Below are 24,303 nucleotides of genomic sequence, written 5' to 3'. Positions count from 1 at the left end.
ACCCCAAGCCAGCAGGCTCCCAGTTTTACTGGCACAAAGGACCCCTGGTTTATAGCAGGTAAAAGGACCATCTTACAGGTTATGGGTTTTCCCCTGTTCTACCATCTAAAGCTACTGACCGTCAACAGATGCTGACTTTTCATTTGCCTTGAATTAAAAGGTTTATGCTGCCTTCACTGTCTTTTTCTGCTGTAGCCAAGGCTGGTGCTTCAGCCAACTTTTCCCACATTGAAATGTCAAATGAAATTCCAGAGCCATCAAATGAGACCTTTATTCCTCCACCTGCACATTATGACTCTAATAAACACGTTATCAGCTCATGAAAATGATGGCAAACAGGTGACTGAAGGATTTGATAAGTCAGCAGCAAAGATGAACAGTTCTTTTCAGAGAAAGCTGTGAGAGGTTCCTCTACTTAAAACAATTGTGGCATGTGAATTTACAGCACTTAAATCATTATCGGCAATTAGTCCTTGTCAAAAAGGTTGCAGCTGGCTTCAATTACAGGTAAGATTTTTATAATTTGAACTTAGTAGTGCGTCTGATACGTAGGGCTTGGATGAACACGCTTTGGGAGATTTACAATTTGAGAAAAACTTCAAGGCATTTCAAAATTCAAAAATTCATTATTTTCAACACTGCTTTGTTAGTGACATTTATTATTAAGCTTCCAGAAACATTTCCATAGACTTCATCCTCCAGCTGTTTTCTTCCCTAACAGAAAAATTACTGATTAAAAATTGCTTTTATATTACAAAAGCACCACACGTACATTATAGAAAAAAATCTATCTAAGCAGCACAGAGGATACAAAATAAGAACAACTCTTTCTAAATATCTCCTCATCCTCAAACCCTCATGCTCCCAAAGATAAGCACTTCTGCTTTTAATTCTTCTAGAAATTACCACCATAACTTCATCTAGAATTATTTTTACCCTTATATCCTGATCAATTAACTTTGGGCAGTGTGCATTCATTCTTAACTAGGGAATAATTAATTTGGAATTCAATGTAATGGAATTTAAGTTTAATTTAAAATTAAATAGAATTTAATGCCAGTACACAAGCTTCCATCTCTCTTTCACATGTTGGCTTTTGCCGATTCTGGTTTTCTAAAGTTTTTTCTGCAGTTTCGAAACTTTAATATGCGTATCTATTTCTTGATCCAGTATCTGTAGATTTTCACCATCTAAATAGGCGTGAAGAGTATCTCATCGCTTTAGTTTGCGTTTCTCTGACGACAGATGAGGTGAGCATCCCTTCATATGCTTACTTGCCATCTCTGTATCTTATTTCATCAAATTTCTGTTCAGGTCCTTCACCCATTTTTTTCAATTGAGTTGTTTATTTTTTATTGTTGAGTTTTAAGTGTTCTTAGTATATTTTGGGGCAACAGTTCTTCCTCTTGTATATCGTTTGCAAGTATTTTCTCCCAGTCTGTGGCTTGTCTTCTCATTTTCTTGGCAGTGTCTTTCACAGAGCAGAAGTTTTTAATTTTAGCGAAGTCCAGCTTACTATGTCTTTCATGAGTGATACTTTTGGTTTTGGAGCTCCATCAGCATCAGGTATTATCTCTTGATTCTCCATTAAGAAAGGTGAGAGATTAGCATCTTTATTACTCCCGCCTTCTTTACTCTTTGTGCATCTGTGCCATTATGTTTTTACGCTGTCAGAATTGAAAATATTTACCTGTTTTACTACTGTAACTATAATTAAGTTTTCTATGCTTCTAAGGAGCAATTCTAGAAATGAAAATTTAAAGAACAGCATTTATATTCTTATGATTATTCAATTTTTTAAACTACAACACAAATCAAGGAAAAGTTATTTCTATATTACTGAACTGGTGCTATTTGAAGGGTGATCTTCCAAGAGTTAAGATTAAGTCTACTTTTCTTTTCCTAAACTCTATCTATTCCTCAAAATTAGGGCACCTGTAAGTTTGCTTCATATTTGGAGCATGTATGTTTTGTATTGCTATCTTCCTCTCCTTCTCACTCACCTGGTGTTTCTTTTCCCTTTTTCTTTTTCTTTTTCTTTTTTTTAAAATAAATGTTGACTGCAGGGACATATGTATCCATCATGCTTTTTAGACCTTTCAAGACCTTTCTAGTTATCATACAGTGTATGCAATTGGATTTGTTTCTGTCTTGAAGCCTTCTTCACAAGCCATCTTACTTTCTCTTTTAATTGGTCCATTGCTTTCTAGACACACTGCATAGCTGTCAGTCTTGAATTTCTTTTCCATTGGTCTCCTCTTTAGGTTGCTGTGAGTTAAGTTTTATAGCATCTTTTTTCTTGAGTTCCCTTTTTCATTTGACAGAGTGTAGCCTCTCTGTGCCCCAGTTTCTTAATTTAAAAATTTAGGGTAAAAATAATGTCATAGGGTTGATCTGAAGATGCAAGGAGTTAAGTACATGCAAAGTACTAAGAAGAGTGCCTTGCAAATATTACTACTCTGCAATTTTCTCATAAAGGGAAGTAAAACCTTTTCAGTCCTACCACTCTTAAAATACCTTTATTTTCCATCACTCCACTTGGTTAAGAGTTTGGAATATAATTTTACTTTCAAAATAACTTTCCTTTAAAATTTTGAATGTCTTGCTCCTTTGCCCTCCAACTTTACATTCTGTTGACAGGTTTAGGGTCAGTTTAGTTCTGGTCCTTTGTAAGTAATCTTGTTTTTTAAAATTTTTCTGGTGGTGTCTAGGGTTTTTGTTTTATCTCCAGGGTTCTGAATTGTTAACAAAGAATAGTAGGGTTTTTTTTTTTTTTAAATTTCCTGTCACTCATCCTGCTTGGCCTTTGGTGTACCTACTTGAAAAATCAGATTTCTCTTTAGATAATATTTTTTCTGTTTTGTTTCTCTGTTATCTCCTCTCTATTGTCATGGTTGTCCATTTCTGGAGATCTCTCTATGTATGCCATTAGAAATAATTTTTTTCTCTTCTAATACTTCCCTTTCCACTGGAATCAGTTGTTCATTTCTTTCTCTTGACTGTTTTATTTTATTTTTTTCCTTCTCAAATACCTGCTGATTTCTGGTTGAATCTTCAATGAATGAAGGACTGTGCTGGTGAGCAAAAGTAGTTGATGTGGTTTCCTTTGCAAATGTGTTGGTCTGTAAAGCAGAACCACCTCCCTCTTGACCTGGAAGGCTGCCTGCAGGCTCTGCCCACACAGTGGTTCTAGTGACAGATGTGCCTCCTTTGATGTACTAGAGCAGAGAGCAGGCGGGCTTGGGACCTTCCACGACTAGCACTTTCTCCGAATGATCCCAGTTCCTTGGAGTTAAAAAATGTGTCAGTAACATAAGGGCAATTATTTAGTTGTCTCATGATATGAACCTGTATGTTGACTGAATTTTATCTTCTCTCACTGTGGAAGGGAGAAGGCAGTGAAGCACATTACGAGGGACTGACTTGTAATAAAGGATTAGATGGGGACTATGCAGATCAGCGTAAAGGTTTATAGAGATGAAGCCGTGTGGCATGTCTCCATTCATGGCTGCCTATGGTTTGCTCATCTTTTTGCTGTTGTTGAAGCTGACAGCATGATGGCCCTTCACGTGTGCCCCTCCACTCATCCCTAGTAGCGTCACTGGTCAGATCCTCTTAGCTGACTCAGTGAGGTGGTCTTTTCCTAGGGGGTCTCCATCCTTGGGGTCTCCTTAGTGTTCTTATACTCCTAGAATCTCCCCCTGTGCCAGCCATCCCCTCAGTGCTGATGAATCTCCATCTCTAGCCCAGATCTCTCTCTGAAGTTCCACTTGGGGGTTCCCACAGGCTTCTCACACCCAGGAATCGAAAGCAGAGGTGGGCATGTTTCTCTCTTCTTCCCAAGTTCCTTTTGTTTTGTGGTCCCCTATATGTCTAGGTGCCCAATCCTGAAAGCAGGAAGCGTCTTTCTTTCTTGATCTCCTGCATCTTAGCAATTATAAAGTCCTGTCTTTCTTAGCCAGTTTGGGTTGCTATAACAGACTGGGTGGTTTAAACAACAGATATTTATTTCTCACAGTTTTGGAGGCTGGAAGTCCAAAATCAGGGTACCACCATAGTCAGGTGAAGGCCCTCTTCCTGGTTTGCAGATGGACCTCCTTGCTCTGTCCTCACATGGCAGACAGAGAGATCATCTCTTTCCTGTCTCTTCTTTTAAGGGCACTAATTCCATCATGGGGGCTCCACTCTCATGGCCTAATCACCCTCCAAAGTCCTCACCTTCTAACACCATCACACTAGGGATTAGGTCTCAATGTAAGATTTGCGACAAACATTTAGTCCATAGCACCATTTTGTAATCTCTGGCATCTCCCCCAGGATGTGATGTAATTTTTAATTTTCTATCTTGATGTGTGTGTGTGTGCATGTGTGTGGGGTGCATTTCAGAGACTTGCACTTAATTTCCCCCATTTTGATAACTCTTACCTCCTATTCCAAGAAGCCATGTAGTCACTCCGCCAATTTCCAGAGGTAGTTTGAATTATATATTTGGGGGTTGGGGGAATAACCATGGTTGGGTCTGTGGACCCAGACCTGGGCAGGTCTTCATTTATAACTGGACCCATGGCTTTGCTTTAACAAGGGGGTTCAGGAGGATCACGTCTCAGAACCCCAGTTATCAGTGTCATCTCAGATCTTGTAACCTGCAGTCCTCAGCGCATCTGGGCAGTCCTCGCCGTCCAGTGTGTGACTCCCTGAGCACGCGGCAGGGGCTCTCTGGGGAGCTGGGGAGTTATTTACAGAGACACCTGCTGTGATGCTGTAGATTCTTCCTCTCAGGGACTCACCTGTCCTTCAGTCCATGGGGTCTGGGTCTGAAAACTGGTTCGGGTCCAGATACCAGGTCCAGTGCTGAGACTGGATTTTTATTTTTATTTGGGCAGTTCATTCAACCTCTTGATCATCTTTCCTTGCATTTTCTCTCTCTCTCTCTTTTTTTTTTTTTTTTTTTGAGTGTCTAACTTGAGTGACCTCCCCGTCATGCTGTGTCCGTTATTCTCTCTGGCTCAGGGCCCTCTGGCTGCCCCTTCGGCCATGTGCCCCATTATAATTGTGTCCCCGTTGCTGCTAATTAAATGTCACACTAGCTTCTATTATTTCAAGATTCCCTTAGGGAGTCCAGTTCTGTAATAATAGGATTATTCAGAGCTCTTCAAGGGTGCGCCTCTCAGCAATGCTTTTTTTTTTTTTTTTTTTTTTGACAAATTGACAAATGGAGTGTTTCCCAGGCTCTCTTGATGAACATGACTGGTTGGTTTCCAACCTCACATGATATTTCTACTCTGGAATTCTACTTTCCTGAACCTCTTCCTCCCTGACTCCATTGTCTGGGCAGCAGCCTGGTGTTTCTGCTTTCTTAGTGGGGACCACTGCTTTCTCCAAGTTACTAGGAGCTGTTCCAACAGCAGGTTAGCACTGCTGGAGGCCTGGCTGGAATTTAACATGCTATTATGGGAGAGTACACCCACACGGATGAACACTTTTGCACACTTAGGCTCTGCCCAGCCCTATCAGCCCCATATGCACCATGGTTCTTGTCAATGCCTCACCAGGTCCTACAGAGTCTTGCCTCCCAGTTCAGGTCTAGCACATTCCTCACTGGCTGCTGCTGTGATCTGTGTGTGGGAGGGCAGGTGGGCTCGTTTTAAAAGACAGAAGTGGCATTTACAATAGCTAAGACATGGAAGCAACCTAAATGTCCATCAACAGATGACTGGATAAAGAAGATGTGGTATATATATATACAATGGAATATTACTCAGCCATAAAAAAGAGTGAAATCATGCCATTTGCAGCAACATGGATGGACCTAGAGATGATCATACTAAGTGAAGTAAGTCAGAGAAAGACAATACTATATGATACTACTTATATGTGGAATCTAAAAAATAATACAAATGAACTTATTTACCAAATCAAAACAGACCCACAGACATAGAAAATAAACTTACGGTAACCAAAGGTGAAATGGGGGAAGGATGACTAAGGAAGGAGTTTGAGATTAACAGATGCATACCACTATACAGTAAGTAGATAAACAACAAGGATTTACTGTATAGCACAGGGAACTATATTCAGTATCTTGTAATAACATATAATGGAAAAGAATCGAAGAAAGAAATATACATATAAAACTGAATCACTTTGCTGTGCACCAGAAACTAACACAACATTCTAAATCAACTATAGTTCAATAGAAAAAATTTCAGGCTCTCCCTCAGCTTTGTGGATCTCCAGTTCATGTATAAAACATTCAAGGGAACTCAGTCCTTCCCAAGTGGAAACTGTCTAGTACACCCCTCATGTGTGGGCCTGGCAAGAAATCACAAGTTGAACAGGTACTGACTGCATTAATTTCCTCATATTAAAAAAAAAATCTCTTTAAGGAAACCACAAATCTTAGAGTTATCCTTTGCACAGGAAAATCACAGAGAGGCTGGCTGGCATGGTCACTGTCTCTTTTTTATATGCAAAAGTCAATGCATAGAGCAATTAATCTTTTGTTTATGTGAGACTTTCATATTCAGATGTTTACTTTTCACACCCAAACTCCCTACTCTTTTGTGCACTGAATAGTGGTTCTGGATTTCTAATTACTCAGTCTCCTTGCAACTTTTGAACCCACCTTTCTTCTCACCTTCTCCTTTTCTTTCAGGAAGTGCTCATGAAAGCAGAATTCTTATTTTCATTGATTTGAACTCCCCATTGTGCAGGATGCTCTGTTTGGTCCTGGGCGATTGTAGTGTAGATACAGTTTCCTCAAGATTCCTACGGGGGAGGATCGGCTTTTTGTAACCACTCCTTTCAAGCCAGATTTTTTTTTAAAATAATAATAAAAATTATTTATAAGAAGGCTCCCGGGGAGTGGCTGTTAGGCCACACAACTTGTGTGGAGGATACCTGAAGTGTTCACTTCCCTTCCTTTTCACGTGTTTCCAGCTGATTTCTTTTTAGTTGTGCTGCGTTAATTACGTTTGGTCACTCTAGGAAATAGCCATTCTTGCATTCACGGCCTTTGGAAAGTAATGAAATCAACAGGGGATAGGGTTGCCTGCTCTGAGCATTTGGTTCCTGGGCGGAAGGAAGGGACGATAGCATCGTCATCTTTGAGTTGTCTGGGTTTGGCACTTACTCAGGGCTCAGCTGAGAACTGGAGAAATGAAAGAATGAGTGAGTAAAAGAAGGGATGGGTGAACAGCAGGGGGTCATTAAGCGCTGTTTGTGTAAACTCTGCTGTGGTGACTGGACCGCAAGTGCAGGCTCTCTCTTTGTACCAGCACTTCTCCATTTGGTTAGAATTTCATTCTTATTTAAATCTCCCTCCGGCTCTCCCTTCCTTTTTCCCTCCCTCCCTCCCTCCCTTCCTTCCCTTCTTCCTTCTCCCTCTCCTTTGGGTCAGGATCTCAGTATCAGTGAGCCATTAGCTCACACATGTTGAACCCTTAGCTTCACAGCTCCGTTGAGACTTTCTTCCTCTCACCCACTATGTTGACACCCTAACTTTTACATAACGTCCCCAAACAGGACCAATTTATGTTAGGGACAGTGCCTGAGGCCCACAATACTTTTAAGGGTCTATGAAATGTTTTAACATATATATATTTTTGAGTTAGAATAGAAACAGCAATCTTTAGATTGAAGAACATGTTTTAATATACAGTAATGACATATTTATATTTTTATGAACACATAGTAAAACATAATTTTTAATATCATTTTATGGAGAAAAGAGCCAATGGAGGGGGGGAAACATGCCAGGAGCCCATGAGGTCATCACGAGGCCCTGACACGAGGCCCTGACCCGAGGCTTCACATCTTTTGATGCAGCCTGTGGTTGACAAGCCTGGCTGGACGTCACAGTTCCCTGGGGATTTATTTTTAGAAAGCTTAGCCCCACCTCATTCTTAGGGATTCTGAATTAATATGTCTGGGGTGGCTGTCAGGCACTGGATGTTTAAAGCCCCTCAGGATATTTGTGGTCAGGGCTGAACCGATGGCTCAGGTGCTAGGTGCTTACAGACCCCGTTGTGCGTAGTGATCCCCTGGGAGCCTGGCACCTGCGGGCCCTGAGTCAGCTGGCCTGGGGGAGGGACCGAGGCCCTGGGTCTCTAACAAGTTCTCAGGTGTTGAGGAAGCTGCTGGTTCTACCCGCCCGGTAGCAGGTTCTGGAGCCTGGGCTCTGAGTGGAAGGAACACGCTGTTCTCTGCCTGTGGGTTCTGGAGCCTGGGTGGTGACTGTCGCTGCCCTTCACTGAGACCCGCTGCCTGCCGGTCACTACTTCTAATCTCACAGCCGTCTTATGTGGGAGGTGGTATTATCTCTGTTTTACAGATGAAAAAACTGGGGTTCAAAGAAGTTAAGCCTGGAGGCTTACTTTAATGGGTGGTGCTGGGATTCCAACCAGAGCTGAGAGGCGCCCCGTCCGTGGTCCTTCCCTGGCACCACGCTGCCTCCAGCACCCTGAGTGGCCTCCCTGATGGGATGCTGACCGCAGGCAACCAAGGGGCCATGGTATTCACGCCCACGGTTTTACATAAAATAGACATAGCTTCAAAACAAAATAAAAGTCAAAGAGTGGAAACTAAAGTACTCAGCTAACCGTATTCTTTTTGGTGTTGCCTAATTCCAGCCTGATATGTACCCTAATGCCCAATTCATTCCTCCAGCATTGCAGCGGAGAGCATCATTCCCCTGCTCACATCCTGGCTAAACTCTCTGACCAATGGCCAAGGCCCACTGCTGTCTGGCTTTACAAGCAGCCCTTCATTCACTCCCCCAGTCACTCACTCAGCAATGATTGTCAAGCACCTGCTCTCAGGTAAGGTCCTCTTCTGTGTGCTGGGCCTCCTGCTGTGTGGAGGGGCCAGTGGTGTTCGGGTGATCTGCACAACTTATAAATTACTAGTTTATTCCACACGAAATTTAATTTTCTCACCATAAGTTCAGCAGAATAACTAAATTGTTCTACTTAAGATTTCCAGAAGATTTGTGTTCTATTAACAGTGACGATCTAAGTAATGAAAATACAAATGCGGTGTTTTCAAAGTCTACAAAATTTGAATACATCGTCGTTAATGTATACATTTAAAAAACTTAAAATTCAAGATATGAAAGTTATTTTTATATATGCCTTCAAAGAATTTTTTTCTTCCAAATTTGTTAAAATTACCTGCACAAAAGCAAAGCCTGGATTCCAATGAATAATTTCAACGATTAACATCAACATTATTTTAACATAAATGAAATCTTTCATTGCTTTTTGAAGAGTAAATTAAAAATCTCATTCTTATTATGGTTTTTAATAGGAGAGAAAAATCTTCACAAGTCTAGCATTCCATACTCATGGGGTTGCCCCTGTAAAGAGTTAGTATCATTTTTTTAAACTGAAGTATACAGTCAGTTACAATGTGTCAATGTCTGGTGCACAGCACAATGTCCCAGTCATGCATATATATACATATATTCGGTTTCATATTCTTTTTCATTAAAGATTATTATAAGATATTGAATATAGATCCCTGTGCTGTACAGAAGAAATCTGTATAGATAGAAATTTGTATAGAAAGAAGTAGATAAAAATCTATTTTTATATATAGTGGTTAACTTCTCCGCTGTGTTCCTGAGCTTGGCTTGTGAGCCCATGTGGCCTGGGCTCCCCCAGGCGTCAGAACATCCCACCCACTCCGCTCGGGCCAATCGGGCCAAACACATGACAGCGTCTTGAATGTGATCTGCTGTTACCTCTGCCTCCAAGGCCCATTTTCTATCTACTTGCTTCCCCCACACCCTCCCAAACCAGCTCTAGCTTCTTTGCTTCTGTACAAGAAGAACTTTCCTACTTTCCTTGGAACCACCACCCTGCATGGCAGCATCAAGCCAGAACTGTAACAGAAAACATCCCTGGAGAAATGGAGAGGAGTCTTGTTTTGGTACCACTGGTGTCCCTGCCCCCCAGGAGCTCCTGGTCTGGGGCCGTGTTTCTCAAACTCGAGAAACAGAGTGACTCTTTTTAAAAAAGGACAAAAAAGCCTCCAACACCTGGTGGTGTTTTGAACAAGTTCTGTTTGTACAAACACAACTAGGAGTCGGCCTTCTGATGCTTGCAGTTCCCACATTTCTATAAAATAAAACAATTTTTCGAGTTAGGTGTGAACCAAACTGAAATCCACCAAAGTTCAAGTTCATGTGATGATGCTTTGCTGACGCACATGGGTCCCGGGGCTGGCGGCCGAGCCAGGCCCTGGTGAGTTTGGCCTTGATCCCTGCCCGGCTTGGGGTGACTCAGCCCTCCCACTGGAGGCCTCTATTTGAACTGCTGTGAAGCTTCACTCACACAGGACTCTGTGATGTCACTCGACCTTTCACTCTGCTCTCCTGCATCACTTGTGTATCAGGTCGGCCTCAGCTCTTCTCCCCAGAGCTTGGCGTGCCGGCCCCACCATAGACGCAGAGGCGGCGGCACGGGTGCTGAGACGGCCTGGTTATTGCGAGACCCGCCAGGTGACGCAGAAAAGGCAAAGACAGCATCTTCTTTTAAGACGATGATCACAATGACAACAGGGAATTTTACCTTTTTCTAAGAAGAGCAATAGACCGCTGAGACTATGTCCCGGGATCTGAGCCTGCCCAGTGTCAGTCCAGTGACTCGATGGCACGTGCTCCAGGCTGTTCCCATTTCAGGCCTGCTGCTTCCTTGTTATTGGTTCTCTCCATTCTTCTTTGGGTGTGAAGAACGATGGCCCCAGACTTAGGTTCTGAGCACCAATCTTGAGTCACTTGCTTTGTGCCTTTGCCTCCCCCTCCCGTCCCCCTGGAATCCTTCTGTCCCTTTATCCCTGTTGAAATGCTCTCCTTCTTCAGGAAGACCAGCTCAGATTGGACTTCCTCCAGGAAGCCCTCTCTGCTGTCGACTCGGTTCTTTTCCGTCGTGGCACTGACCTTGAACAACCATGTGGGATCGGTGCATCTCCTGCTCTGACTCCGGTCTTCCCTCCATGGGACCCGGCAGTGTCAGCATCTGCCAGGTGCTCATGGCGCCTTTGGAATTTAGCTGGATTTGCGGGTCTCTCTTCAGCATCTTGGATCATCCACGGGATGAGTGAAACGCTGTTGGGCGAACAGAGACTCCTAAGCTGAGTTTCATACAACTTTGCAACACTGACGTGGTGAGGACGACCCAGGAGGATTCTTGAAAAGGGGCACAACTGTCATGAACTGTGTGTGAGTGTGTGTGTGAGTGTGTGTGTGTCTGAGGGTGTGCACATTTCACTGCATCCCTGAGGTGAGCGTACCTGCAGGCAGAGGTGAGGACAACAGGGAGACATTCATTCTACCCAGGGAAGTGCCCCCTCGCCAGTTCTCCTCCACATTCCTTCCCCATTTTGTCTCCTCCTTCCCCCTGCGGGATTAGTGGTGAACAACAAGGGGCAGTGCGAAGCTCTTGAGGAACTTTTCTTACTGGCAGTGTTTAAAATGAATTGTATGCAGTGATTTACTGGGTGGACTGCTCTGCCACCATCTTTTGATGTGTGATACCCTAATCACACCCTCAGGGTGTTGCCAGACACAGGGCGTTTCTGAGCATCTCTTAGTCCCAAATGGTATGATTATATCTCAGACTATTCATAACCCTCCAGGGTTTTGTTTTTGTTTTTTTTTAACTGGTATAAATCAATCAATTATTTAAGGCAATTGCTTTGATCATTACCAGCTGCCAGTGTGTGGTGGAGAAGCTTAGCTGTTCTCGGGGAGCTCCCTCCCCGCCCAGCGTGCGGCACAGCCCTGCCCTTCAGCGGGGACACCTTATCATCACGCGTCCTGCTGTGGCCAGCAGTTCTCAAGTCGGTCACTGGGCGCCCCTTGGAACACAGCACCGTGGGCTGCATGGAATTCCCGCAGGTGGCCCTTCATCTGAGCAGCTGCGATGTGGGTGACCCGTGCCCCCTTCAAAGGGCAGCCCAGGTGGAGCTGCTCCTGCCTGCCTGGGAATTCTCAAGGTCTGGTTTCTGAAACAACACTTAACATTGGTTGGACGAAAGGAATCTGGGGGTGGCTTGGGATCTGTATAAATTAGCATTTACATCATATTAATGAGGTGCTAATTGCTCTTGCAATCTTTTGAATGCAAATTAATCTAGTCCTGTTTGCATCGTCAGGTACCCAGTGTAATAGCTTCTAGCCTTTCCATTGTTGTCCAAGTGATGATCGGCGAGCCCGTTAACAAGGAACGTGTCAGCTCACCACTGCACACTGAGTGCTTTGGAGGGGGATGGGGAGGGCTAAAATGGGAGTTTGGGATTTGTGGATAATAACTACTATATATAAAATAGACGGACAACAAAGTCCTACTGGCACAGGGAAGTATATTCAATACCTTGTAATGGCCTGTAATGAAAAAGAATATGAAAAGGAATATATGTATATATGGGTACGTGACTCACTATGCTGTGCACTGGAAATCAACACAACATTGTAAATCAACTAGGCTTCAATTTAAAAACAAAAAGGAAGAAAAAGTTAAATTGACCCCAGGGAGGGGGTGGAAAGATTGTTCCACCATTGTTAGGGTCATTTTAAAGTCACAGTCTCTCCTAAGGAAAGGGGTGTTTGAAAGGTACTGCCGTTACATCCTTGGGTAGGATTTGTGTGGATGGGATCAGCCAGCCGGCCCTGAGCAAGCAGCACCGGGGGTCCCGGGAGGCTGAGCTCGCGAAGCCCGCGGAGGTCCGCTTCCTCGTCTGTCTCCTCTCTGCTTGACTGTCTTTCTTTCTTCCTTTCTTTCTTTCTTTCTTTCTTTCTTTCTTTCTTTCTTTCTTTCTTTCTTTCTTTCTTTCTTTCTTTCTTTCTTCCTTTCTTCCTTTCTTCCTTTCTTCCTTTCTTTCTTTCTTTCTTTCTTTCTTTCTTCCTTTCTTCCTTTCTTCCTTTCTTCCTTTCTTCCTTTCTTCCTTTCTTTCTTCCTTCCTTCCTTCCTTCCTTTCCTCCTTCTTTCCTTCCTTCCTCTCTCTCTCTCTTTCTCTCCTTCTCTCTTTCTCTTTTCTTTGCATGCATATATTTTTGTTGAAGTACAGTCACTTCACGACGCTGTGTCAATTTCTGCTGTGTGACATACTGAGCGGTTGGAGGGACTGGGCCACTCTGGCACCAGAGGCGAAACTAAGACTAGGTGCCCTTTCACACTTAGCAGAAAGTCCTCCCATGTTTTGAACCCAGCAGAAATTAAATAGAAATTCTACAAAAAAACAAAAAAAACCAAAAACAAACCGTGACTCCATACAGCCCCACGTTGTCCGATCTGCGTGCACCCACCGTCAGCCCTCAGGGAGGTGTTGGGGACGAGGGGACTCAGCCCACCGTCATGGTGGTGGGGCCACGGGAGCCATGCCAGGCCAGAAACTGCTGTCTCGGAAACCACAGACTCAAACAAAGACTGCCTGTCTTCATTTATAAAGTGTGTGATGTTTTGTTCAGGATGGATTTTGACTTTCATTTTTATGTTTGAAATGATTGCATTAAGAACGTCTGTCTTGATGATGAAGAGGCGGGTTCTTCCCTGCACAGCGCCTCCCTTTCCGCCCCTCCTCCTGCTCGGAGCTGAATGGGCCGTGGTGCTGAGCTGCTGGCAGGGATGACAACCCTGGTTTAGACGGGGTATCGCATGGGGAGTTTGGGACTCCGGGTCTTTCCTGGGCTTCTCACCTTTTTATACATTTGGGGAAAGTCTCAGCGTCTCTGTTACCTCGGAATGTGAGGGGCAGGTCATCCGCCTGCGTGTTTATAGAGGGGGCTATTTTAAATCTCCTTAGACAGAGGTGAGGTTTTATAAATAGTAAAAATAATTCTCCAGATAAAACTGGAGTCACCTGAGAACACGTGATGTCGGAAATGCACTTTGAGTTTGGGTAGCGTCTGGGCTTGAACTTGGCGTTTCCAGCTTTTAGCTTAGTTATTCAAGATCATTGAGCCTGTTTTCTCATCAGTAAATGAAAATAGTGCCTATTTATAGGGTTATTACAGGAGCCAGTACAACAATTTGGGCAAAGAGTCTGGCATCCTCTAGACTCTGCAAGTTTCTGGTTTCCCTGTTCATCTGAAAACCAGACCTGTGTTCAGAACTGAATTCTTAATTCACGCTCCAGCAAACGGACGTTTGGTCTTTTATTGATTCCATCACACAGTCAGTGGATTCTAGCTGTTGGAGGTCACTGTGTTTCCCGGGCCCTGAGCCCCGAGACTCCTGTGTGGTCTCACGCTCCGGCAGGATCCCCACGCAGGCCCCCCTCTGTTATTCCTGGGTGAATTCGGGGCTCCTTAGGGGTGCAGAGGCGGCCCCCGCTTTTGTCCCCAGAGGGTCTCCCTTCATCCTCCTGTCCTGCTCAAGCTGTTTTTGGGAGACCTTTGCACGTCGCAGAGCCCCATCCGGGCTTCCTGATGGCTCTGGGAGGCACCCCGCCGCTGTGGGGGAGGGGCACCCCGGCGAGGGAGGCCTGGCACCACGGGAGGCGGTCCTGCTGTGTCCAAGCCACCCTGTGTTCTCTGCAGGCATGGGGAGGGGGCGGGGAGGCTGCTTTCCAGGTTTCGGACTGTGGGGACTTTACAGCTCAGTCCTGTCTTGTGGGGCTTCCCTTGGTGGCAGATACCACAATCTAGTGGCCCCAACCCCATGTCCAGTCCCCTTTAGGTTTGCTTCCTTGCAGCGGGGAGTCGCCACCTGGTCCAGTGCCGCCCGAAGGGACGAAAGGAAGCGGGGTTTGCTCAGAGTTCCTGAATGCTTCTGCTGCGGGTTGACTTCCCTTTTCTTTCTGATGGAACAAACACAGATGTGATAGGTGGGGCAGTTCTCACCAAGCGGAGACCAGGAGGGAGAGGCCACAGCTGTCTCAGAACGGGGCTGCTGAACCAGAAAAATGAGCCCCTGATTTGCTTAAGCCACTGTGGTTAGGTTTTCTGTCACTTTCAGCCAAAAGCTTTCCCCTCTGGTACACCACCGCCTCCTGGGATCCAGGGCGCCCCAAGAGCCCCGGGAGGAGAAACCTGAGACCAGGCCTGTCTAGCACTGCGATGGTCGCCCCGTGATCTGATGCCGCAGCTTCCCGGTCTTCTGCAGACCTGAGATGAGTCACCTGGAGGCCCTTTGGTTTTTGATGCAGATGGAGCCCTGGAGGGTCCTCCCCACATTTCCGCCAGACCTGACCCGACTTCTCAGTCACAACCGCAGACTTTGCTTGGGCTCCAGCTGGGCCCTCCGCTTCTGGAAATGCATCGTGAACTCTCAATTAGGAAAACACATGGTTTCCGCAGTCAATACCTGGTAGGCTTCACGGACGCCACCATCAAGTGCCAAAATACGGCCTTGTTCGAAGAAATTCTTAAAAACCCACCCCTGTCCACTTACAACTGGTTGATGGGATGGCAAATGGTAACCTTTGTGAAACTGGAGGGAGAAGGCGTTGCAGAGATGGAAGGAGTCACGAGCTGTGATTTTTTAAGGACGGTGCCTTCAACGGGCCTGAGCATGTCGCAGGGAGGGATGTCACATCCTGTCTACTTTCCAGCCCTGCGGAGGTGCAGTGATGCAGATGGTGAGGTTGGGGCCCCCAGGCTGCCCATTCCGTGCCCCTCCCTCTTTGATTCTGTGGCACCACCTAGCCCTGGGGCCCCTCTGGCCTCCCTCGCCCCTCCTTCCAGCTGGGCCCTGCCCATAGCCAGCTGTTGGCAACTGAGCTGATCACTGAAGTGGCCACAGGGGAACGGAGAGCTGACCAGGACTCTCTTCCCCAGAGATCACTGTAAGTTTTACCTCCAAGGCATGCGTAGAATTTCCAGGTACCGGGATAGACTTGGCTAAGGGGCTGTGGGGCTGTGGGGCTTTGGGGCTGTTGAGCACTGGTGAGGGGTAGAAGAATGGCACTTTTTATCAGATGGTAAAATGCCATAGCCCTCTCCAAAGTTCTGGTTATATATAAGGGTGACATATGTTTATCTAGAATAGCTCCTGATGAATCTGCTTTTTAAAAAGCTCCAGACAAAAACAGTCTTCTGTAGGTTGTGGCAACTGTGGGGATGCTAATTTTGCAGAGAGCCATACACTGACTGACAGGAGGAAAAACAACCATGGGGTAGCAGGCCACTGGCTCAGAGACTGAAACTGGCAACGAACAAGATATGATGTGGGTGCTGGGGACTCGAAACAGATACCATGAAAACAAATTTGGGAAGGGATTCCAACCAGAGGTCACATGGCTTCAGCAAGGGTTCCAGGGGCCTTGGAAGCACAGAGCCCCAGGAAGCTGAGCTGGCTGCACTCTCGAGGGGAGAGACTGGTTGGAAGGATGCTGGGAAGGAGATGCTGCCTGAGTGGACGCAGCAGCACTGGTACAGCTCAGGCACAAAGAACCACGATGCCGTGACCTCCAGAGTGCTCCAAAACACCCATAAAAATCCCCTCAATCCAACTGACACCATACTGGTCTAGGAGAAGGGGCAGGTCAAGAAGAACCCAGTCTATGGATTTTTCGATTTCGTCATTATCCTTGCAGTTTGCCTGTCTTTGCCTGCCTTTGAGAAATTTGCTACTTAAAGTTCCCAATGAGGCTCAAGGGACCGCACCATCAGGGGTGGGGGCTTTTCGCTCTGCTTGTCTCCAGATGAAGCCTGATGCTTTGCACATGGTGACCGCCCAGGAGTATTTGCTGACAGTGGAAAAATCCACCCTGGTGGACTGGAGTGAGGCAAGGTTGGGGTCCAAGGGAAGACAGCCCCTGCTCCCCCTTCAACAGTGCTGGAGGCACCGGCTTCTTGTTGGGAAATGTTGTGCTGTTGGAGTCTTTCTGCCCCCAGTAGAGTCAACCCTCTTGTGTCAAACTGGTGAGCGACAAAGCATTTCACTCCCTGGGTCAGACCTGAGCCTCTGGGGCCACTGCCCCTAACCAGTGATTATAGCAACAGAAGAGGGATGGTTGGAGCTCATTTTCTCAGGGTTTTCCATGAAGTGTCTTGGTTGGGAACATTTGGACACCATTCCAAGTGTGGTTTTGAATAAACTGCAATTTTTACTTGATCTACATTTTAAAATGAGCCCCATTTGTCGAGTTCATTTGTAAACTCAGATGGATCTTTCCCTGCCCGTGGCCCACCTCTGAACAAGCTTCCGTCGCAGCAGCAAAACCCTGGATTCCCTCTTCTGTCCTTTTTACGTGGCTCCTCCCCGCTGATAAGATGGGGGCACCTTCTTGCCACCCGCAGCTTTCGTAGCACCTGGCATACTGCCAATTCTCAGAGGCATTTTGTTGGAAGCGACTCCCATGCTGAAGAGTCCTTTAAAGTGTATCTTTCATAGTTGGTGTGAGGCAGACGCCTCAGTTACCCAGCTATTGCCAACCAAGAAATTGACCTTGACTTCAACTGTCTCTGTGTTTAGGGCAAAAAAAAAAAAAATTTGTTTTGAAGCATGTAGATAACCACCCTCTGCTTCTCTGTTGGCCAAATAAACAGGTCATTGGTCTTTCCAGGTACAGTGTAGCCTGCGGGCGATACTGGGTGAAGCCTTCACAAAATAAGAACGTGCACATAATATCGGTCACCTTGGCTGCCCCCTCTCCACGTGTCTGCATGTGTGCGCATGCGTGTGTGTGTTGTGTGCAGACTGAGAGCCGGCACGCACGTGGCAAGACATGACGTGGCAACTCTCAGCCAGGCTAGTTCCCACGCTTCTTGCCACGCTGGGTTGCAGATGTTTCCAGAAGAAGTAGGATTATGTACAGAGGTTTATAAAATCCTGGAAGCCTGCTATGGAAAGAGAAAAGAGAAGCTCATATTTTTATTTAGCAAAGTCTTGGAGTAATTAAAATATTTTTAACATGATAGAAAGTTGAGTTAGAGTGTGAATTTAACAACATTAAATCAATTAGCACTTAGGGACTACCTTCTCTGACGGGTGAAAAGATGAACCAGGAATGGTGTCTGCGCTCAGAAAGCTGATAATTGGTTAAAGGAAAAAATACAGATAGACACAGATGTATAGAGACAGGCAAACAGAGAGGAAGACAGACACAGTGTACATTTAACTGAGTGTCTACTGTGCGCCAGGCTCTGCTGCCTTCATCACAGCATCACAGTGAGTCTTCATGACTCCCCTGTGCGGCTGGTAATATTATTGCCGCTTTTTCACGTCTGAGTAACCGAGGCACAGAAAGATGACAACAGGTGTTAAGGCACACACAGCCCGTGAGCAGGAGAGCCAGAATCCAAGGCAGACTGGAGGACCATGGAGTCAGTGGTTCTCCCAGGTGCCAGGTGGGCACTGCATCCTCTGCATTTCCACTGTGGGCTTGCTCATCCGTGCGGTCAGTCTAGGAGGATGCACTCAGCCATTTGACTGAGTTGGAGAGGTGTCGGTCATCGGGGGAATTTGGGGGCCATTTGGAGCCTCTGTCTTGCTGGGGGATGAGGAAGCTGACTTTCTGGGTGTGCTGCTTGTGCAGGGCCAAGGAGTGGGGGGGGTGCCTGGGAAGCGAGTGAGGGCAGACAGGCCCCTCCTCCCTGGGGCAGCCCTGGGAGGAGGTCCCGGCACTTGGAGGCAGAACCAGGCACAGGCTGCCCGAGTGCCCAGTCTAGTTACTGAACGTGACCATGTCTTGGCAGGGCAAGGGATTTTAGAGGATGTTAGGAAAAAGCTGAAGCACAGGTTAAAACCAAGTTTGATCAGAGTACTGAAGGTTAAAACCTGGCCAGAGATAAGGAGCGGTTCAGGCTTTGGAAACAAGCATGTGACGTAATGAAAGGTTACAGATTGATTAGTTTTCAATTAGAATAACATTTTGGAGTCAGGATATAGGTTCTCTGGCAACAGATGTGTCAGAGAGGGTAACAATAAAAAACTAAGATCAGAAGGGAATTAAGTCCAGCTGATGGCTTGTTTCAGATAAGTGAAAACACTAAAATATATATGAAAAGAAGGCAGCTAGAAATCCTTTCCTTCTGTAGTCACGCATTGCTTGCATTCATGGGCTAAATAATTCATGCTGTGATTTTGAGGGTCTTGACGTGAGCCCCCCTTGAGAATGTTAGGACTTTGCTCTGTCGCTTGGTGTATTGATGATAACAGATTTCCTCCATCCAGAAGACAGAGTCATTGTTATACACAGGTCATACCACATAAGAAAAGTTGTTGCCATGGAGGTGATTACAGATGCTTGGAGACAAGATGACAGTTAAAAGAGGCCAGCTGAATGTGGGGCACAGCCCAGTGTGATGAACAGATGCCTGAGCAATTGCAGATGTGGGTCATGGAAACCGGAAGCTCACTTGTCCACTCAGCTGAGGGACTTTCCGCTCTGGGGGAATAGTAGCACCTTTGCAACTGCCTGGTAAAGCTGACCTTTAAAGACAATGTGTGCACTCCAGCCGGGCCGCAGAAACTGATGCAGGAGGGCTGCTGGGCAAAAATGGGGCAGCCCCCACTTACTACTTAATTTCTGAAAGCTGGGAAGTTTCCACAAAGAGGAATGTACAGGAAAAAGTGCATTTATTAATTCATTCAGCAAAGCACTGTTAAGAATTAAAATAAATAAATAAAAAAAAAAATTTTTGTCTTGCAAAATTCTTTTTTTTTTAATTGAAGTACAGTCAGCTACAGTGTGTCAATCTCTGGTGCACAGCACAATGTCCCAGTCACGCATATACGTACGTACATTCGTTTTCACTGGAGAATTTAATTTGTGCCTGGTTCCTGGCAAGATGTTGATGCCTCCCGGAGGCACAGGCTTGGTCCTCTGCTGGTTGTGGGGAACAATAACTAGACACACTATGATGTACACAGGGCAGTGCAAACGGCAGGCACACCGAGGCTGCCGTTAGAACCAGAGGGCGCCCTGCAGAAGCTGTTGAGCTGAGGTGTGCAGACCGGACAGCTGACTGGAGGTGGAGCAGAGGGGCTCCCCCCGGCACATGCAGTGTCCCTGACTCGGGCAAATTCTGCTCAGTCTCTTGCCTTTCTGAGATTTTCTATTTCGCTTGGGCTCCATACCACAGAATCTGGGATCCAATTATTCTCATAAATTCTAGTCTTGCCTCCTCAATTGCTTTCACTCCTCCATAGGGTGCAGGGAGTGAGATTGGGCACAGAGAGCGCTCAGTGGTGGAGCAATTGGAAATGCACGGATCTTTGCTTTTAAATATGAAAAGCAGCTCCATTAATACCACACTGTGACGGGGACTAGTTATCAAATGCTGTAAAATTCAGTTGTTAAAGGTTGCTAGACAAGATGGCATTCATCTGCAGTAATTCAGGGAGCAAGCAGTCAGAACTTGAGACTGTTTGAAAGGGTTACTGTAACACAGCTGAGATGGAAATGTTGCCTTTCGAGTCTCTAGGGAGCTGAGATACTGAATATTTAACCATTACTTACTTCCTGTAACAATTATTTGTAAGTGAGTGCTTGGATGTGTTGAAACAATGTCTTCTCTGATGCGTTTGACACTTCCCCCAAAATACTATTTATAAATTTAAATTGCCGTGTGAGAGAAGAATGGGGTTGCTGGGCAAAGTTAAACCTCAGCCCAGCATGAATGATTTCAAATCAGTGAATTCTGGGTTAATTTTACCTTAGTTCACAGTGATAGGTTTTGCTTTGTCAAAAATGTGAAACATGCTTGGGGAAGGGGAAGTGGTGGAGGCAACATTTTGGAGGATTGATGGGGACAGTCCACGGGAAACAGATCTTAGGGCCGTTTTACTTCCCTCACAGGGTGCAGCATAGAGCACATGTGTAAACCTGGGAAGCCTGGAGCACCTGAGCTCCCAGCTGCCTGCTTCTTGCTTGGTGCCTCCATCTAAGGAGCAGCAGAGTCAGAGCCTGGCCTCAGGCGGAACGCAGGACTTTCTCCAGACCCTTCAGCAGATGTGCTGAGCCCAGAAGGGCTAACTGCCCACTATGCGGGGTGCGCTGTGCAGGCTGCCCAGAAGCCAGAGGTCCTGGCTCACAGTGTGGCAATGGCTGTGCTGGGGAGAAGAGAAATGGCTCTCTTCCCTGCCGTGAGCATCTCAACGATGCTTCCCTCACTAACCGTATTAAGCGTCACCACTAGAAGCATCATCACGAGCTGAGCATCATCCAGGCAGAGATGTAGTTGCTGGCAACAGTTCTCTTCTTTAGATTTGCTCTGACTGTGGGTCAAGAGGTCTCAGATCCATTTTTGGGGGTGGAGGGGTGGGGTGAAGGGATTAAAGATCCAGGAGTAAAAAAGGTACTAGTGAATAGAAGAAAATGTTGCAAAACAACCTCCTCTCCTTTTTAAGAAAATCATGGTCACCTTGACTTCAGATTTTTAGGGTGATTTTATTTTGGGGGGGCCTAGGCTGGAATAAAACTTGTCTCAGATGACTTGACCTTGAAGTAACAGACAAGGGCAGTACGATGGAATCAGCTGTTTTGTGCCAATATTTTTTCCGAAGGAGGCTTTGAAGTCGTCCGCGCACATGCTCTGTATCCCATTGTCACCTCTTTCAACATCACTTGATTGGGATACAGATTATTTCTGTGACGCAGAAACACTTGGACATGTGAGGCAAGGCTTCACTTTTATGGCTGAGTTTTAAAGGGGAGAAACGCTGATGTGCACCCACTGATAGTCACCTTGGGGTCATCTGGTCGCATCTCTAGCTTGCGCACCTCTTGCTAAATGTCTTCCTGTTTGCAGAAGCACGCGAGGGTGGCGAAAGAATTTCACAAGAGCCCTGGCCCATTTCTCTTATAGTTCTTCCCATATTTTACTGTCTGTTTTTACTGATAAGAAATGCCTGTGTAATTTGGGTTGCAGCTACATCAGGGAACAGTCAAAGAACTAAGTCCAGAGGGTCCTTCTTTTTTAAAAATGTATATTTTGGCCTTTGTAATCTAGGTACACTTTGTCCACTTCACCTGAAGGTCTAATTCACAGAGACACCACTCAGAGCCAGGGGACCATGCCTGCTCATTTGCAGGACTGGTTAACACCTTACCTGCCTGCTCTCAAAAATGTCCTGCTGTGGACAATATATACCATATAAGTACCACACTAAGAGTGTACGCTCTGCGGCAGCTCTGGCATATCCTGCAACACTCCAAGTTTCCTGGTTTCTGCGTAATGCTTTTGCTCTGCATTTCCAAAGATGCATCTTTCCAGCTGGTCCTGTGCGGGAAAACAACCCCTTTAATGTCAGAGTCATTCATGGTAGACTGACCTATTTTTCTGTGGACCCCTGGCCCCTTTAGAAAACAAACAAACAAACAAAAAATGTCAAAATGTACCCGATGCTCAGCTTTCAACCGCACATGCAGAGTAGGGAAGTGCGCTTTCCCAATTTCTCACCCCCCCGGGTGCCTGTGCCATGGGGATAACGGCGGTCTTCATGGCGATACTCAGAGGGCGCTGGGAACGGCCGGGCGTTGGGGGCGCTTGGACAGCCTGCCTGCCGGGGGCTGCCTGGGGCGCTTCCCTCCCCAGGAACGTTCCTGCGTCGTCCTGATGCTCGACAGAGCTTGTTGCTCTACCCTGCCATCTGTTGCAGTTTTATAATGTAATTTCCCCAGATTCCTTGAGGAATGTTTCATCACCAAGGCCCCCTCTTGCAGTGCCCGGGGGAGCTGTTCTGTCTCTATTTTTCCCCTGCGCTTTTTATTGCTCGGCGGTTAATGAACTTCTCTTGGCTGTTTCCGCTGCCAGCCTTGAGAGTCCGCCGGTGAAGGTTGGTTGGCTTTCTCGGCGCTCAACTGGACTGTTCAGTGGCAATTATGGGTCTTAATCACCATGAGAAATTGGAGGGAAAGGTGAACCTTCCAAAAGTCTGTCAAGGCAGCAGCAGGAACTGAGTCTGGCAGAAATAGAGGGGAGGGAACGAAGGGCCATTCTCAGCTCGAAGGCAGAATGTGGCGCTCGTTGCAAGGTCCTACGGAAACAGAGCCAAAAGGAGAAAAAAAGAGATGCCACGCTGACTTCTCCCTTTGCTGGTGTTGTTATGTAACACCGTTGGCATTGAATCCCTTCTCTCCTGGGTTAATAAATCGTTAATGGAATGCCTGACTTTAGACCAGGCAGTGTGTTGACTTTATTGCAGAAACTTCCTGTTAAGCATGAATAATTCTGGACTTCAGGGAATTCTGAGATTAGTGGAATGACCAGCAGTAAAAGGACTCTTAGGGAGATAAACCTGGGCGGGGGGGTCCGGAAGCTGACGGTTCAGCAAGGAACCAGCTGGATCCGATGAGGAGAGACAGAAGTCTCCTTCCCTGGATGACAAGTCTCGGGAATCAGAAAGAGTTCCGAGTGGCCAAAGGGAAGTTCTGATGGGGAGAGAGAGAAGGTCAGAGAAGGACGATGAATTCAGTTTTAGATGGGTCTGAAGAGTTTGAGGTGCCCGTCAGAACAACGAGAGATACGGGGTGATGTCCACCAGAGCTCTGGATTTGCAGGGTGGACCTCTAGGATGAGACGAGCCTGGGATACAGACTAGGGGGTTACCAGCTTACAGACTATGATGAGGCCATCGGTGTGGGTGAGCTCACTTTGTAAGAAAACAGTAAGTAATAACAACCAAGCTTTGTGGGCACTCCCTCTGTGCCCAGTGCCCGGGGAAGCCCCAGCCCACGCCATCTTCAGTAGACTCCTGAAACATGCTATTTTTAACCATCGCTGTTTACGGAGGAGGAACTTGAGGCAGAGGGCAGTTAAGTAGCTTGCCCAAGGCTGCACAGCACAGTGGGAGGCTGGGGACAGGGTTGGAGTTTGGGGCGTTTGGAGGAGAGTAGGAGGGAAGGGGTGTTGTCCAGGAGGCTGAGAAGGAAGTGCGGGGACCAGAGCAGCGTGTTGTGCAAACCGGAGGGGCAGGGCCACTCTCTCACAGCCTGGCTGTTTCCCGGGTTCCTGATCTGAGGGCCGCCCCCACTAGCTGCTCAGTGTTGACACCCTCCTTGCAGACACAGAGGCCATAGCTCAAAATATCCCTTCTGTTAAGAAAGCACAGGATGTGTGCTGCTGGCAGGCTGTGAGACTCCCTCCTTCTAACCTCCAGGAAAGGGAGGAAAGCTCTCTACCTGGCTTTGGGAGCTTCTGAGGCTCCCAAAAGCCCAGCCCAAATTTGCCAGCCTGGCAAGTGAAATCCCACTCACCCTGGGAGGCTCATTGCAGATGGCAGCTCCTCCGGGAAGTCCTCCAGGCTCTCCCAGTCAAAAGGGGCTCCTCTAGCCTCCACACTCCCCCGGTGCTTTGTGCGAGCAAATAACTTATCACAAATTCTTTTCCGCCATTGTTTGCGTCCCTGTCTTAAA

The 24,303-nt window shown here is 46.4% G+C and overlaps 1 long non-coding RNA gene across 4 annotated transcripts in view; it reads left to right on the top strand.

The window, feature by feature from the left end:
• Positions 1 to 367: 367 nt before the first annotated feature.
• The window catches only part of LOC141573456 (uncharacterized), an 89,090-nt gene continuing 65,154 nt past the window's right edge, over positions 368 to 24,303 (top strand). For all 4 annotated transcript variants that reach the window (XR_012499183.1, XR_012499186.1, XR_012499185.1 and 1 more), the window contains exons 1-2: positions 368 to 507; positions 8,668 to 8,819. This is a non-coding gene — a long non-coding RNA (uncharacterized LOC141573456). The remainder of the gene's footprint in view (positions 508 to 8,667; positions 8,820 to 24,303) is intronic.

The sequence above is a fragment of the Camelus bactrianus genome, chromosome 15 (genome assembly GCF_048773025.1).
Source record: "Camelus bactrianus isolate YW-2024 breed Bactrian camel chromosome 15, ASM4877302v1, whole genome shotgun sequence".
In the NCBI taxonomy this organism is placed as follows: Eukaryota; Metazoa; Chordata; class Mammalia; order Artiodactyla; family Camelidae; genus Camelus; species Camelus bactrianus.
This window is presented reverse-complemented; position numbering and strand designations above follow the sequence as displayed.